Source organism: Pantherophis guttatus, chromosome 1 (genome assembly GCF_059756535.1).
Source record: "Pantherophis guttatus breed Tessera chromosome 1, ASM5975653v1, whole genome shotgun sequence".
Taxonomy (NCBI): domain Eukaryota; kingdom Metazoa; phylum Chordata; class Lepidosauria; order Squamata; family Colubridae; genus Pantherophis; species Pantherophis guttatus.
This window is the reverse complement of record NC_142063.1, coordinates 287,528,547-287,547,333: the sequence shown is the minus strand read 5'-3', so window position 1 is coordinate 287,547,333 and position 18,787 is coordinate 287,528,547.

The window sequence follows — 18,787 nt, the reverse complement described above, 5'->3', positions numbered from 1 at the left end:
CTTGTAAATCTCAGTTTTGTTTGCATTCCAGACAAAGAAAAGAAAATGTCAAAGATTTTCTGTTTAGATCTCTTTTTGTGGGTACATAATAAAAATGAAAAAAAAAATCTTCCCTCTTTATTCAGACTCCATTTACTAGAGGACAAGTAGAATTCTTACCTTTCTAAGAGGCCCGGAAGTACAAAACAACAAAGAACCTGCAGCACAAATGAATTTTAAACCATTACTATTAACCAATTTTAAACCAATACCATTAAATTAGCAATGAAAATAAGCAGCAGAGTACTTAAAGAATTAATATCAAATGGTTAAATGAGAATGGAAGTAAGCCACCTCTTTGGAGACATATTAGAAAATTCATCAGTTCCACTTTTACCAGAAAATGTATCCGTACCGCGGATGATATTTGTGCAGATAAAGTTACTTCTACAATGTATTATCTAGCTTTCATTGCTTGATAGCCTACTCCTGGGCATGCTTCCTCTGAAGTAAGCCCTACCTGAAGGATATCTCAATGAGTATCTTTAGGATAACCTAGTTTTACATGCCAAGGCAGGACATGATGCACAGAGGTGGTATTCAGCAGGTTCTGACCAGTTCTGGTAGCGGAAATTTTGAGTAGTTCGGGGAACTGGTAAATACCACCTCTGACTGGTCCTGCCTTTATCTATTCTCTGCCTCCTGAGTCCCAGCTGATTGGGAGGAAATGGGGATTGCAGTAACCTTCCCCTGGAGTGGGGAGGGAATGGAGATTTTACAGCATCCTTCCCCTATCATGCCTACCAAGCCACACCCATAGAATCGGTAGTAAAAATTTTTGAATCCCACCACTGATAGTGCAGGTGGAAAAACTGGAGTATAGAAACAAGAGAACTGGTCTGGTCCATGTGAAATTCTGCATGCAAAACATGTAAATGTTTGAAGGGATAACTGAACTTTCAGAGCAAGGCTGAAAGGCACACCAGAGTAATTATGGATGACTGTCACATGCATACATCTGATTATATTAATTTGTACTGATTTCTTTTACATTCAGTTACATTTGTATTTTTGTTACCAGTTCTCTCAGGTGAAGATCTCTTATTGGAGCCATTCACATTTCATTTGGGTTTTCACCCATCCTGAACAATGTAATTTGCAACTTGCATTTATTTATTTGTTTATTGCTACTACAATTTTAACTTACCTTTTTGCTTTCTTCCCTTTGTTTACCATTCTAATAATTTATATTTGTTCTGGCAGAAGAGTTGGGGGAACCTTTTCATTTGCTTCATGGGCAAGATTTCCATTTTGAGAGGAAACATTCTTTTCTTTTCTAGCTTCTGACTCTACTGTTCAACGATGAGAAAGTCTCAGACTATGGTGTCTGTTTCATATGAATTTGTGTCCTTGTTCTCTGCTCTTGAGGGCCATTTTGTCCTGAGCTGCTTTTCATGAAAAGAGGAACTTAAAACAAAGAAGCAAAAATTTTAAAGGTTGTGAACTAGAATGGCGAAATTATTCCACCCCTTCCTCAACAGCAACAACAGGGTCAATAGAGAATGATATAACATTGTCTGTTTTCCTCTATTTTAACAGGTACAGGAGGGTAACCTTTTTTTCTTCTTTTAAGAGGGTGAAATTGCCGAGTATTTCCCAAGCTTCCTTTTCTAGCACAACTGATAGGACAAACTGTGAAATTATGGTTTGAGGGGTTTTTCCCCTCTCTGTAGTCCTTAGAAACTGTGTCCACAGTAGAGAAAACATTTATTTTCCTAGTCTAGGCTGAGTGAGAAAGAACAGGGGACTTTACCTACTGGAGTCGACCTTAAGTACATTGGCCAGAGTTGGAGAAGGAGTTGATATTTCAAAATTATTTCTTAAACCAGCTTTATTCTGGCTGAGTTTATGCATAGGTGAGAAACAGTTGAAAGCTTCCCTGTGAAAAAAACTGTTTGCCTCTTCCATTTGTCTCTCACATCCTGAACACTATCCAGTTTTTTTGTGAGTTACAGGTTGTTCTGCCCCAGCTACGGACCCCAAAGAACACAGCACACACAAAGTCCATTCAAACCTTAGTTTCCTGAATAAACCAGTCTTTTACAACGGCTGTTAATTAATTGCATTAACAGCCACCAAGAATTCAAAGAATAATAACCGAAAACTTACTATGGTTGGCAGAATGCCCAGAAGCAATTTGCAGAAAGCTGATAAGATAAGCAAGTCAAGACACAAAGGTATGTGAATTAAGTTGTTCCCTGCAAATTGCTTCAGTCGGCGTTCCTCCTTAAATAGGCCAAGAGAGTGGCCAATTAGCCCCAAGCCTTACTCCCAAGGAGACCTCCTCCTGAGGAGCCACTCCTGCCTTTTGGCAGCTCTGTGCACCCGTGCATCGAGAAGAGGCTCCTCCTCTTCGTCCTCTTCACTTAAGGGAGCTTTTGGAGGTTCTGAAGGCCCTAGCTGAATCCCCGCCTCTGGCACCACATCTTCTCCAGCCTCCTCATTGTCTGACTCAAGTGCCAGCTGCCCAGGTTGCTGGCACAGCACCACACCAGCCTCCTCGCTGTCTGAATCAGCTACTAGCTGCACAGGCTGCGTACGGGCCACAACACAGGTAGTCCTCGACTTACAACCACAATTGAGCCCAAAATTTCTGTTAAGTGAGACATTTGCTAAGTGAGTTTTCCCCCATTTTACAACCTTTCTTGCCACAGTTGTTAAGTGAATCCCCACAGTTGATAAGTTAATAACCCAGTCATAAATATGAGTCAGTTGCCAAGCATCTGAATTTTGATCAGGTGACCATGGGGATGCTGCAAAGGTGGTAACTGTGAAAAACGGCCATAAGTCACATTTTTCAATGCGGTTGTAACTTTGAATGGTCACTAAGTGAACTGTTGTAAGTCAAGAATTACCTGTACTTCTTCTGATTAGCTTCATAACCATTTGTTGTAAGATACTGTAATTTCGTCTTGTTTGAATGTGATCTGAATGTTGGTTGGTGCATCAGTATGAGAGTAGTTGAAATCCTGATGAGCACAATCACCTATACCTGCTCCCCGATTAAGTTTCCCATTATAGTTTTCCCAGTGGTGAAATGTAAAATTTGTTACTACTGGTTCTGTGGGCATGGCTTGGTGGGGGGGGGTGTAATATGACTAAGTGGGCATGGCCAACTTTTTTTTTTTACTTTTAAAACCATTTTTTCTACAACCTCTTCGGCTGAAGAGGTTGTAAAAAAAATGCTTTTAAAGCCTCTGACGATCCCAGCTGACTTGCCTGATCAGCAGAGGCTTTTTTTCCTTTTAAAAACATTTTTAAGGCCAAAGAGGTTGTAGAAAAAATGCTTTTAAAAATAAAAAAAAGCCTCTGATGATTGCGTGGCTCAGCTGGGCAATTGGGGGGGGGCAGGGATTTTTGCTACCGGTTCTCCGAACCACCCGCCTCCATTGCTACCGAATTGGGCGATCCAGTCCGAACCAGGAGCATTTCACCCCTGAGTTTTCCTCCTGATACTTTCTTCATTTAAGGGAAATCTTTCACTGAAATCTCTCACAGTTCCCATTATTGAGGGAAAAAGTAGATATTTTCATTTCTATCAACTCTATGTAACTATTTGGTTTTAAGAGTTTTTTTAAACTCAATCTATATTGTCTTCAATATTTTCACCTCCAATGCACACTACTTCTACTTTCCATTTGTTTCATAATCAGTGAAGACCAATCCTCCCCACCCCCGTTTCTCTTTTATCAGATCAGTGCAACACCTGTGTTTTGAAATCTATATTCAAGGTGTCAAAATAGTGTTTAAGGTCCTAAGTTTCTCCAAAATTCTTAATGGAACATGACAACAGACAGCATAAAAGAAGAGATGGGGTGGAGGTGAAATAGATGATGTTCAAGTCATAATTGCATTTTTAAGGTGAAATGTGGGAGATGGATATCATTCCAAGTAAGCCTAATTGAGTCACAATGGAAGGCAATTCCTTGCCATTAAGCCATGCAAGATGAGTTAAAAACAAGATGCCTGGAGAGCACAGGTTGTCTGCTGTGACTTTATAAGATGCTGAGGAGTTTTGACCTAGCATGATCTGACAGGCTTGGATGACTAAATAAACAATGATTTAGCTGCCATTTTTTTTCAAATATAAAATCCTGTTGTTTTTGCAGTCTGTTTTGATTTGAAAACTTAGATTTCTTGATCAATGGAACAATATTCTTGAATGTTTGTGTAAGTTGTGTTGTACTTTTTTTAAAAAAAAATAATTTGAATAGTTTTCATTTTAATACTAAATATTCCAATTCCATCTTAGTTTCAAGCTTCTAATCTAACTGATAAAAATACCAATATGCATAATCTGTATTTCTACCTACCTTTATTACTTTCATATATATCACAATAACTCAAGGTGGCAAACATACCTAATATTTCTCCCCCCTTCTATTTTCTTCTCAGCAAGGAATAGGTTGGGCTGAGAGAGAAGGGCTGGCCTAAAGCCAATCAGCTGTCTTTAATGCCTGTGGAAGGACTAGAACTCGTAGTCTTTTGGTTTCTAGCCTGATGTCTTAACCCAGAGGTCTTCAAACTTGGCAGGTTTAAGACTTGTGGACTTCAACTCCCAGAATTCTTGGAGTTGAAGTCCACAAGTCTTAAACCTGCCAAGTTTGGGGACCCCTGCCTTAACCATTAGACTAAATTGGCCCTTATATATATCCTGTCTGTCTTCCCATTTATATTCTGCCTTTTTCCCAAAAACTCAAGGTCGATTACATGGTATCTTCCTTGAGGTAGCTGTGAGGTAGATTATGACTGAAAGGGCTTAGCCTAAGATCACCCAATACACTTCCATGGCTAATTGCATACTTCGATTGCATTGTTCTCCAAATGTCACTTCAGTGTGCACTTTTCCTACAATTCCATAAGCATAAAATTGATCCTCTCAATGGATAAGATGTTTATACTGAAAACGGAAAAACAAACAGGCAGAAGCATAAGACTGCTCAATCTGTTCTCTTTTGCATTGCTGGCTCTTCCTGAAAATAAATATTTCCCTCCTTCCAGTCTCGCAAATTATCCAAATTGAATCAACATTTGGTCCAACACCATTAATACTTAAATCTTAACAGTTACAGCTGAGTGAACCAAAAAATTGCTTGACATACTGTATTTGCCTGCGCTGTCTACCAAATTGATTATCTCATGCAGGAAGGATACCACTAAATTATCAGTAATCCACTGGATCTTTATGCCACTTCTGACAAATTGAAAGGGAATTGCTAAATCTGTGGCTTTATATGTGTATTTACATTCTTATTTAACACAAGAATACCCCAATTCAATTATTTTACAGAATTCTGTGGCTCTGAATTATCTGCTATGCTGCTTTGTAGTCCATTGGGGACCATAGCCATTTTAATTCTTTCACTTCTGCAGGCAAACACTTATTTTGTCTACAGTCCCACTTATTCATCTATTTTAAAAAAATGTACTATCCTTTCATCAAGCTAGATTATTGAGGATAGTTTATTACAAAAATCGGAAGAGAATGAAGTAACAACACTAACTGTTACAATAAGAGCAGATGAAAATGTCCAAGACATCTAAAAGATGTGACAGAGAAGCTCAATTGCTATGGCTTTCAAGGCTGGGTAGCTTGGATTTTACTTTACTGCCAATATCCTAGCTCTTGTGTAATATGTAGTGTAAATTGGTATTGTCATACTCTTTGTCTAATATATCTAATGTATCTTGTTCTGGGAACAGCAGAACACTTATTCAGTGGCAGCTTATTCAATGGCGGCTTATTCAATAAGCCATGTTTAAGTATTGAGATGAATGGATATCCATATTAAATATATCCCCTGCCTTTGCGTGTGTCTGTGTACATATATTCTACTGTTCCCAAAATAAGATACATTAGATACCGATATGTTAGACAAAGATAGAACAATATCAATAGCTTGCACAGAAGAAAAGAAGCAAGGAAGTGGCCCTGTGACAATAGTGAATTCTATATTGCCACCCTTGACAGGACAGGAAAACCATCATTCTTAGTTTCATTCTACTTTGAAAAACAAGCTCCCAAAATCTTTGCACGGTCTCTAGGGCTGGAGTAAAAAACCAAGTCAGTAAGTGTGGCATGTATGGGCTTAGAAAGAAAGAAATCACAGGTATAAGAGCAGGAAAAAAGGGAAGAAAATTAGAATCATAGAATCATAGAGATGGAAGGGACCTTGGAGGTCTTCTAGTCCAACTCCCTGCCCAAGGCAACAGACTTTATTGCATTCCAGATAAATGGCTGTCCAATCTTTTCTTGAAGATCTGCAGTGATAGAGCACTCACAATTCTGTTCCATTGGTTAATTGTTCTTATTGTCAGGAAATTTCTTCTTAGTTCCAGACTGGACCACTCATTAACAAGCTTCTTGTCCTGCCCTCAGGTGCTTTAGACAATAAGTTGACCTCCTCCTCCCTGTGACTGCCCATCAAGTACCCGAAGATAGCTATCATGTCACCACTAATCCTTCTTTTGATTAGGCTAGACATATCTAATTCCCTTAACCATTCATCATAAGGGTTAGCCTCTAGACGCCTTATCCTCTTTGTTGCTCTTCCCTGCACTTTTTCTAGGGTTTCCATCTCTTTTTTATATCATGCTGACCAGAACTGGACACAGTGTTCCATGTGTGGCCTCATTAGTGCCATATAGAGTAGTAATGTCACTTCTCATAATCTTGACGCTATCTCTGTTGATTAGCTTTTTTTGGCAGCTGTAGTACATTGCTGGCCCATACTTAAGTGACGGTTCACCAGGACACCAAGATCCCTCCCACAGTTATTACTGTTGAGCCAGGTAGCACCTATTCTATAGCTATGCGTTTGATTTAAGTGCAGGACCTCACTACTGAACTGTGTCTTACTGAATAGTGCCCAATGCGCAAGTTGTTGAGATCCTTCTGGATAATGAGTCTATATTTCAAGGTGTTGGCAATTTCTTTCAGTTTGTTGTCATCTGCAGATTTGATGAGTTCTCCCTCTATCCCTCATCTAGATAATTTATGAAGATGTTGAAGAGCACTGTTCTCAAGACTGAAACTTGAGGTACCTCACTGCATGCTTCCCTCTTTGTAGATGTAGAGGACTGCATGAAGAGTATGGTTGGTCAGTCAACTGCAAATCCATTTGAAGATAGTACTGTCTATCCTACATTGTTCTATATTACCAAGAAGTAGGCTGTGGATTACTTTGTCAAATGCCTTACTAAAGTCGAAATAAACTACAGTATATCCACAGCATTTCCCAGATCCACTAATTTAGTCACTTTATCAAAGAAGGTAATAAGGCTTGTCTGGCATGATTTGTTTTTAAATAAATCCATTCTGGTTTCTAGTGATTGCTTGTTCATTTTCAGGTGCTCACAAGTATGCTGTTTGAGTAACTTTTCTAGGATTTTCCCATTGATGCCAAGCTGATGCCAAGCTAATGAATTTGTAGTTTCCTGGATCCACTTTCCCCCCTTTTTGAAGATTGGAATTACACCATCTCTTTTCCACTCTTCTGGCAGTTATCTCCCCTGCTCCAGGATCTCTGTAAGATTTTGTTCAGTGGTTCCAAGACCACGTCTGCCAGCTCTTTCAGTACCCCGGACTGTGAACCATCTAGTTCTAGCAATTTGAACTCATCTAATGTGAATAGATTTTTTTTTTAAAAAAACCCACACATTTCTTACCTATTTTGATCTGTGTTTCTGTTATGTCTCCCATTGAGCTGCTTTTGATGGGTTGGCTGTTTTTTTTTTCCTTTTGCATAAAGACAGATGCAAAGAAAGAATTAAACAGCTCTGCTTTCTCCTTCCTGCCTGTCACATTCTTGCCATCTTCTCCCATTAGTGGACCAATTATTTCCTTGCTTTTTTTCTTGTTCCTTGTATATTAAAAGAAACTATATATGTTGTTGGTAGTCTTGCCTGGTGTCTTTTGTTTTTCTTTTGTGTGGTATTGTTTTTGTTTTGGCCTTTAGTATTCAGTTTTTCAGAGTTTCCTATGTGTCCTGAAGTATTTTTCCTTCTAGGATTTTCATCCACAGAATCCATTCTAATCTGTCTCTTATTTTGTTGAAGTCAGCTCTCTTAAATACTAAAACACTGGTCTGGCTTAGCTCTGTTACCTGTGTCTGCATTATTGCATATTCTAGTATGGCATTGTAGCTCTTCCCAAAGTTCCTACAATTTCCATTCCCTCAATCATTTCATGTCTATTAGTTAGGATTAAGTCCAATATAGCTAGAAGGATATAAATTGTTCAAAAGAAACACAACTAACAGAACCAGCTTAAAAAACTCCACCTTTTAGATGACAAAGTTGTCAGCTAGACACATCAGAAATCTGGTCAATCTCCCACTTGCTGCAGAGTTTGTTTCTCAATTGAGGTCAGGATAGTTAATTTCCCCCCTTTACTACAGTGGTGTGTTTCCTGCACACCTTGGCTAATTGATTAGTTCTTCTATTTCCTCTGCTTGGTTGGGTGGCCTGTAGTAAACACCTATGGCAATGTCATTTATTTTTCCTCTGATATTCATCCAAATACTTTCAAGAAGGCTTTCATCCCAAGTGCATTTCTGTTGAGGTGTACATACAATGCAATTCATCCCTCTCCTCTTTTTAAGTCTGTTCTGTTTCTTTTGAACAATTTGTATCCTTCTAGTAGTATGTTCCAGTCATGGGTTTCATCTCACCAAGCTTTAGTAATAGCAACAATACTGTACCTACCTTCAAGTACAAGGTTTTCAAGTTCTCCCCGTTTGTTATCCAGACTCTGAGCATTAGTGTATAGCAGTGGGTCTCAACCTTCCTAATGCCGCGACCCTTTAATACAGTTCCTCATGTTGTGGTGACCCCCAACCATAAAATTATTCCTAAAACCATTGAAAATATGTGTTTTCCGATGGTTTTAGGCGACCCCTGTGAAAGGGTTGTTTGACCCCCAAAGGGGTCCCGACCCACAGGTTGAGAACCACTGGTGTATAGGCATCTAAACTCATTATGGCTGACCTTGCATTTTCTTCCTAGGTCTCCTGTTTTACACCTGAGTTCCTCTTCCTTCTCATCACTCCCTTTCTCATTGTCTGATTGGTTGTCTTGTGCATCCTGAGGTGGTTTCCACAATACTTTATGTTTTTAACTTTCTGGTCTAGTCTAAAGCCCTGACATTTCATGGTAGTCTCTAATACACAACTAAGCCTGATCCTAAGATCCTTTCTAAGCTCAAGAAAGCTAGCTGCTGCCACCTGTTGAGATGCAGCATTAGATTACAGATAATCTGTATTATGAACACCTATGCAGTAGAATCTTCAATAGGTCCCAACAGGAAGCTATTTGAGTCCTACCTCACACCACCCCATCCACCATGTTCCTGGGCCTGGATCCATTACATTTTAATCCAGTACAGATTAAAAATAAGGATGGGAAGACAGGACAAATAATTCTCCTTTATTTTATTGTTCCACAAATTGGCTTGGACCCTTGGCCAGCTCAATTTTAAATGGATTCTATGTAGAATAATGTGTTGGAATGAGATTGGGAGAGCTAGATTTAAGTCTACTCTAAGAGTGAAAGCTGATTGAGTGATTTTGAACCAGTCACCATCTCTCATTCTAAGTACTTCATATACAGTCATAGTTTGTGGGGGAAAGGGGGAAATGGGTGCTCTCTATGACAGTTTCTTCTGTTCCTGGAGGAAAGATCAGATAAAGATCAAATGAATAAAGTTGGAAAATGAATTGCAGTAATTCAGAATATGAAAATCCATAAAAAAATTCTGATAAAGAGAAAATTATTTTTTAAAGAAGAACTATCTTGTAGCAGGAATATTTATGAATTTCATTCATATTCCAGGATAACAAATGTCACAGTCAAGAAATTGGTTGAAAATTTGGGTATTCCAGGGGCAGAACTGTTCAGTGTAAAATAAGCTTCTGTATATCTCTATTATCATAAGCCTTTTTCTGATGAAGTGCTGAAGGATACACTGAATGCATAAATATACCGAAGGTGCTTCTGCTAGCTAGAACACTAATATTGGAAAGCCTGATATTGTCATGATCTTCGCAGGATCAAATGTTGACTTTTAATCAAAGTCCTTACATATGGAGAGGTAGTCTCCTTGAAAAGTGACATTGCTTGTGTCATGTTGTCATTATGGAAATTACATAACTCATCATTTGCATGATGTGATGATGTGTGTGACATCATCATAACTTGCTACAGATTCCTGTAGTCCAGGGGTGTCAAACTCAAGGCTGTGGGACAGATCTGGCCCATGGGGTGCTTAGATCTGGCCCATGGGGCTGCCCTGGAAACTATGAAGGACATGCATAGCCCTCCTGGGCTCCATTTTCATTGGCAGAGGGTTGCAGGAGGCCATTGCAGATGGAAACAGAGCTTGGGAGCCCGTTTTCACTGGCAGAGCGCTCGGGCTACCACAGGCCACTGACATGATGATGTCAAGCTAGCCACTCCCCCCTGGCCACGCCCATCCCGCCCTCCTCCAAGGTCAAACACAACCCTGATATGGCCCTCAATGAAATTGAATTTGACACCCCTGCTGCAGTTGTTTCCTGAATACAGCTAACTGGCAAAATTGCTCACATCTTCATCCAGTGTTTGAACCTTAAATTTGAAGGGGGACAGTTCTTTGATTTATTCTAGAATAGGGGTGTCCAACCTTGGCAACTTTAAGACTTGTGGACCTCAACTTCACATGATGAATTCTGGGAATTGAAATCCACAAGTCTTAAAGTTCTAGAACATGAAGCTAATACTTAATTTTTAATAATGAAAAAGCCTAGATATGGAAGAATAACACGAGAGAATGTATTTAATGCTATATATAAGTGATGGTTTGTTCCTTTTGAAATAGTTGATGTGCTGGACTCAAAAATACTTATTCTTATTTTTTACATTAAATATTGTTTGCAAAATATCCTTTTGCCTCATCGTGACTGAGGAGGAAGCTTCCTGTACATATTCTCAGTTTCAGTTTTATTGGAAAGATTTTGCTATCACAGGACTTCAACATTCACTCCTCCCTCCTTCGCTTTTAACCATCAAAAGAGCTGCTTCCTCATTTATCATTTTCCCAATTTACACTCTTCATTTTTGCTTGCTTTTCATTCCTGCTCCCAACAACCCTTTTCCTTGGTTACCTTTGAGGTTTAAATGCTTGTTATTCAGAGGTCTTCCACCATCAATTGCCATCATAATTTCCCCCCACTTAATTAATAAAATCTTAGCCTAAACTATTTCAGCCACAAAGATGAGTTGTTAGTTTCATCAGTTTTGCTTAATTATCCACATTATTCTTGTGCATTCCTTCTGTTCACTTTCAACAGTCTAGAATTCTCCAGGAAAAGAAGCATTTATGCTCAATATATTATTTACAGTATATAGTGGCTGTGATAGGAAAAAAGTGGGTAAAGAGGATATAGCTTAGTACCCAGACATTTTCTTCAGAACTATCTCATATGTGATTTGATGTTTGGCACATCTACCTTAAAAATATATACAAATTATGGGGAAAATATTCACCTGAATCCTAAGACTCCTACTGAGGAAATAATATTAGACAATATTAGACTAGATAGTCATATACAATCACTGGTGGAGTGGTTAAAGATTTGGGTTGGATTGGAAGAGCACTAGGTCATTTGACATAATTTTGGCCATGGAATCGATGCTATGAAGACAAATGTAGATTCACATGTTTCCTGTCAAAATTGTCTAGAGAAAATATGGGATAGAAATATGGCTGAATACATACATATCTATATCAGTTTATCTATTAGTGAAAACATAAGAATCAATATGATACTGTGACCAGTTCTTTGATTTTGAACTAAATAAGAGAGATCTGAAGTCAGATCCCTTAGTCAGCCATTCTTTAAGTAAATGCACATGGAACAATTGCTATTTTCCAATCAGACCCATCTCACAAGACTCTAATGTGAAGATTAAGAACACCATAAATTCTACAATGAGGTTCCTAACCAAGGAATAGGATGAAAGGTGGGGGGCAAATAACTGAAAACAAATATATTTTATGTTTAAGAGAGAGATGTGGCCACACTGAAGGAAATTAGTAGCCAACATAACTCTGCCTGCCATAAGTATAAGCTTTTCTTCTGCAGGATTTATATAAATAAATGAATATTGCCATACAGAAATAAGGAGAAATTTCCTGACAGTTAGAACAATTAATCAGTGGAACAACTTGCCTCTAGAAGTTGTGGGTGCTTCAACACTGGAGGTTTTCAATAAAAGATTGAACAACCATTTGTTTGAAATGGCATAGGGTTTCCTGCTTGAGCCAGGGGTTGTACTAGAAGACTTCTAAGATCCCTTCTGCTATTCTGTTATTCAAATGCACATCCATTTTAAAAACAGATGCTCAACTTCAACAAAGTTCTACATTCCTCATATATTTGCTCCCCAGAGTTGAAATTGTGAGATACATGGCTATATAAATAAATATAATAAATAAATTTGTATCATTTCTTAATAAATCAATTGCAGTTATGGAAGCAACACATTAAAAAGTGTACAAATCCAGGTATAAGAGGAGAACACAAGGCAGACCCAAAAGAAGATGGAGAAACAACATCAAAGACACACTAAAACAGCATCAATTAACAATGGTTGAGGCCACCACAAGAACAAGAAATTTGTATCTCCCTGGACACCCAAAAGAGTAAAAGAGAACGTAAAAAAGATTGTTATGCAGTGCTTAGAAAAATAATATGAGCTGTTCTGTCTTAGTGGCTCATTAATAGTTAGAATATATTAGTAGCCATTAATAGCCAATGAAGGGAGAATTTCCTCATTGGGTGAGCTGGTAAAAGTACATTAACACCCACCCAGAAAGAAGAAGTGGCAATTAACTGGTGGGATAACAATATGAAATGTCAAAGGCAGAGAAAGCCAGTGCGCTTGTTCATTGGTATATTAATAGGTCTAATTTTCTGTCATTAAACACTGCACCCGTCAGTTCAACTAGATAGATCTCATGTGTGTTTAATACAATTCATTATATTGCTGCTGTCTTGAGTTTATCCTCTCATCAAGCTTCCATGTATGATGAGATTTAGGCCAGCTTCAGAAAGCCTCTTTCTGATTTGGTTTTGGGTTGCATTTTGTTCTTGAGAAAGAAGGTGCTTTGTGAGAAAGGTTTCGAGATTATGGAACGTGATCTTTTTGAGCTGCATCTAATCAACAATGATTTTTGAAATTCCTATAAGGGTGAAGACAGAAAGGAATATTTTGATAGGTCTCAAAAGATCAGATCAAGGTAAAGAGCAATGTAAACTACCGGTAGTTAGCAAATGACGTTACAGAATCCTGGGTGGGGAGATGAGGGGAGGAAATCAGAGTTAGGTCAGCTGATACTAGTGAACTTTACTCTGCCTTGATGCTAACAGAGGGGCGAAGTAGAGAACATATAAGGGTTTTTGTGTTGTCACAATTTTCCTGGCCTCAGCAAGCAACCACTAAGTGATTGCTAAGTGGTTCTACTAAGTGTAGAAAAGCTAAGCAGGGTTAAACCTGGTTATTGGCAGTGTAGGAATAAATATCCTTCTGGGTTCAGCTCCAAGTGGGGAAAAAGACACTGGAAACATGGAGACTGCTTGGAAAGATGGTTTAATGGTGGACAGGATCACATGGTTTGAGTTCCTGAACAGAAAAGGGGCAAGATGCAGTGAGTCCCCGGGTTTTATGCCCTCTCTGGTTTTGAAATTCCTGGGGCCTTGAAAGAGTATCCTGATTGGTTGTCAGACTCCCAGGGGGTGGGGGTCTTAGCTAGCCTTGCTGGCTGATGTAATCTTCACAGGTGCCAGGTGGTGAGTTTCTGTTGCTAGATGGGTCCTATTGTGTTAGTTTCTGTTGCTAGATGGGTCCTATGGTGTTAGTTTCTGTTCCTAGATAGGTCCTATTGTGTTGCAGATGATAGTCCATTGACAAAGATTGAGTTTCTGCCTCTGGCCTTCAACTCCCAGAATTCCCTGAAACCTACAAGTCTTAAAGTTGCCAAGTTCGGAGACCCCTGGTCTAGACATTCTTTCAAAAAGAGGATGCCTTTAAAAAATGACTCTTTCACCTACAGCACTTTTTCTCCTTAAAGTGGGATATACCATTATCTTCTCAGTAAAACACAAGGAAAGATATGGCTCATTTAACCTTAATCTCTGAGGTTTTGGAAATATACGAATTCTCATGATGTTTCGCAACACATTCAGGTCAAAATAGTGTCTGTGGGACAGTACAACCAGAGGAATATGAATGTAGACATATCCGATCATTTCCTTTTTAGGCAAGCATATTTATGTATATACAAAAAGAGGAGAACCCGAGGCAAATCCAAAAGAAGATGGAGAAAAAACATCAAAGACACACTACAACAGCATCAATTAATAATGGTTGAGGCCACCACAAAAGCAAGAACTAGAACTTTGTATCTCCCTTGACACCCGAAGTAAAAGAGGAAGTAAAAAAGATCATTATGCAGTGCTTAGAAAAAGAATATATTAAAAAGATTACTATGGGTTTTACTCTGTTAAAAATAAATTGGAAACCCTATTGGACGTATTATTGCTACAAAATGTTATTGAGTTTGAATCTGGAAAGTGAATATGTAAAGCATTGTATGATTCAGTGGGCAAGGAACTTCGGCTATAATGTAAACCTTGTCTCAGGCCTCCCAGGCAAAATGCAGCAAAACACAGAAACCACCAATTTCAGGCTCTTTGGATAATGCTGGTTTAATGCATGCTGGCTCCAGGTACACGCTGCAATCAAAACAATACGAATTCGGCGCTACACCCAGCCAGCTTGTGACACTTAAATGGCCCTCCCCTTAGCTGTCACGCCCATCGCTCCTATCACGCAGTTCCGGTGTTTATTAGTCTATCGGCAGAACGTGGGTGGAGTGTCAGCAGGTCCTCCTTTCATCGCCAGCGAACCAACTGGCAATCCTCATGCAAAGTCCCTAGCTCTGGCGTACTCACCTCCCCGCACCCCGCACAATGGGAGAATATGTGTACGAAAGGTTTAAAATTTACATTAAATTCTAATTTAAAAGAAAAAAAATTATAAGATGATGTATCACTGGTATTTTACACCAAATAAACTATCAAGACTGTATAAAGGTATTTCAAATGAATGTTGGAAATGCAAATGTAAAGAAAGGACTTTTTATCACTTATGGTGGACATGTGATAAAGCAAAGAAATATTGGAGTAGGATTCATATCCTAATACAGAAGATTCTCAAAATGAATGTAAAGATAAAACCAGAAATTTTACCAATGGGTTTAGTGGAAAAAGATTTGGGGGAAAAATTGGAACATTGATGTTATATATATTGAAGGCAGCAAGATTACTTTATGCACAAAAATGGAAGGACACTTTAATCTCCTCAATGGATGAATGGTTGCAAAATCTGATGGAATTAGCAGAGATGTCTAAATTGACTGTTTGATAAAAGGAAGAAAAAACACAAGTATACTTTTGTTTCTACTTGGAAACCGCTTCTGGATTTCGGGCTTGAGGTGGGGAAAAATAAAACTTTGATTTTGAGTTTTACTGATTAGATAGATCTGTTGTTATTTATACTATTATGTAAAAGTAAAAAGTTGAGGTTCAATGTTATTTCTTATTCTACTGCATCAAAGGGAGTTATCATAATCATATTATAATCCGAAGTTTATTTGTCAAGCATATATAAGATAACAGATAAAAGTATAAACATAATTTGAATACATGAAAAGAGTAAGTAAAAAGGAATATTAGGACAGGGATGGTAGGCACGCTGGTGCACTTATGCATGCCCCTTACAGACTTCTTAGGAATGGGGTGAGGTCAACAGTAGACAGTTTAAGGTTAAAGTTTTGGGGGTTCGGGGAAGAAACTACAGAGTCAGGTAGTGCATTCCAGGCATTGACCACTCTGTTACTGAAGTCATATTTTCTGCAATCGAGTTTGGAACAGTTTACCTTGAGGTTGTATCTATTATTTGCTCGTGTATTCTTGTGGTTGAAGCTGAAGTAGTCATTGACAGGAAGGACATTGTAGCAGATAATTTTATGTACTATGCTTAGGTCAGACTGAAGTCGGCGTAGTTCTAAATTGTCTAAGCCCAAAATTTGGAGTCTGGTGGCATAAGGAGTCTGGTGGCATATTACGGTTAGAGGAATGGAGGACTCTTCTCGTAAAATATATCTGGACTCTCTCGATTGTATTTATGTCTGATATGCAGTGCGGTTTCCAGATAGATTAGCTATATTCAAGAATTGGTCTAGCAAATGTTTTGTATGCTCTAGTTAGTAATACAACATTACTAGAGATGAAGCTACACAAGAGTTGTTAGGTTAACAACTCATAATGCCTTTTTGGCAATGTTGTTACAGTGGGCTCGGGCACTTAGATCTTTAGAAATAAGTTGGAAATCAATGCCTTTTCTTTCTTTTTTCCTTCTTCTCTACACTTTTCTCTTCCCTATTTCCTCCCTTACTTTTCCTATTATTTGCTTTTGTATTTTTGTGTTTCATATTATAAACTAATAAAAAGGCAAAGGGGAAAAAGAATTACTAAAGCAATGAAATTAGAGTCATAAGGAAAAAAAAAACAGGGCCAAAAGTTAAGCTTACACTACTCCATGCCTTTTAACAGCAGTGGACCTCTCTTGCTTCCACCAGGTCCAATCACAACTTCATATATTGCCTTTTGTTCTTGAAATTTCCCCATTTCTCTTTTTGGGGATCTCATCAGCTCCAGTCAACCACAAATGTTTCTGTCCTTCCTTTCCTCTTGATTGATTCACTCTTCCTTCAGACTTGCCTCTATTATGATGGAACGAAGTGATAAAGACTAGATTGATTTGAAGGACATGAGATTGTTGAGTGTTGCCTGTAGATAATCAGTGCTGGGTAATTGAACTTCATTATATATTTATTTATTACATTTTTACATCTACATCTCACCTATTTGATTCTGGGTGGTTTACACACATAGACACAGAGATGTATCCATTTCCAAATAATTTGAATATATACAGTGTGTGTGTGTGTACCATGTTTCCCTGAAAATAAAACCCTGTCTTACAGTTTTTTGAACCATGAAATAAGTGCTTGACCTTACTGTCATGCGCTCAAAAGTCTGATTGGGCTTATTATCAGAGGATGTCTTATTTGGGGGGAAACAGTGTGTGTGTGTGTGTGCATCTCTGCATCTGTGTCTATCATCTATCTATCTATCTATCTATCTATCTATCTATCTATCTATCTATCGTCTATCTATCATCTATCTATCTATCTTCATCTATCTATCATCTATCATCTATCAATCATCTATCTACATGTATATTCATATTCATACAGTATATCCAAGTTATTTGGAAACTGTTATTGATTTAAGATGATTATAATATTTAGATATGTTCATAGATTTTGTGGAGATTTTAATATTGCTATACATATCTTATTGTTTAGATGTATCATAGATAAATGTTGTTTATAGTGCTACTGCTACTAATATACTTGATTCATAACACTGAAATCAGAAAGGTTCAAGGTGGTTTGTATTAAAAACATAGCAAAGCAAACAATACAAATGCAGATGACTCAAAAATTAAATGATACTTGGGGAAACCACACACACACACACAAAATCAACCATCCCTCATCATCTGTCATTCAGTGGGATTACAAAGCATCATGTTATACTGAGGACATTTTTATACATCACCATGACTCTGGATAGAGATGGTGATATTCAATAATTATAATAATGTTCAGATGTGGTATTTCTTTATGACCAGACCACTTCAATGTTCTTCTTTCATGCTGGGCACTCACTTTTGTATTCAGGTCACTTTTATTCAATACCCATTCACTCTTGATCCAACTGATTCGTCTTTTAGCCCATACAATTTTAAGCATCTCATTTCCACTGCTCAATGTTGAATCATGTCCTCAAGGTTTCATTTATTCTTATGCATGCTTAACTTCCCTCATTACGTTCAGCAACCAACCTTCACCTACATATTCATGCAAAATATACTATTATTAAAGCGTATTCACTTTGTCCTACTGCAACCTCTAAATCAACAGTATAATATAATGTTTTTTTTTCTCACATTCATACATTTCTCAGTGACCTACAATAAAATGAAATCATGATTTGAACACCCCATGCTTGGCAAAGAGCCAGACTCCTAAAATTTTGCTCATTTCTCCAGTCTTACTCTAAGTACACCTCTGTCCTCATCATACTATTCTCACATCACCCATGATTTTCTTTTCATCATTTCCCTTTTTGGAGTATAAAATTCACTGCATTCATTTCAGTTCCACTCTTCAACATATTATTATTATTCCCTTACAAATCTCTAAAATGCTCCTTCCGGCATTCCTGCATTTCAGTTCAATTCCCAATCACTTCATCACGTTCATCCTTAATTGCGTTCACTCTGCTGGAGGTTTAGCCCTCTATACTCACTTCCTGAATAATTTGTTATTTCTTTCACAATCACTTTACTTTTCTTTTGCCTCTTTGAAACTTAACTGTCCTTGCTCTTTTCTTTTTTTCTTTTTTTACAATCTTGCAAGGATCTTTTTGTCTAAATTATTCAATATATTTCCTCTTATCCTCAGTTTTGGAAGCAATTATTCTGTTATATGCATTTGTCTCATCCACAGCCTCTTTCACTTCATTATTCCATTAAGCATCCTTTTCCATATTTCCTGTTAGCATAACTTCACATA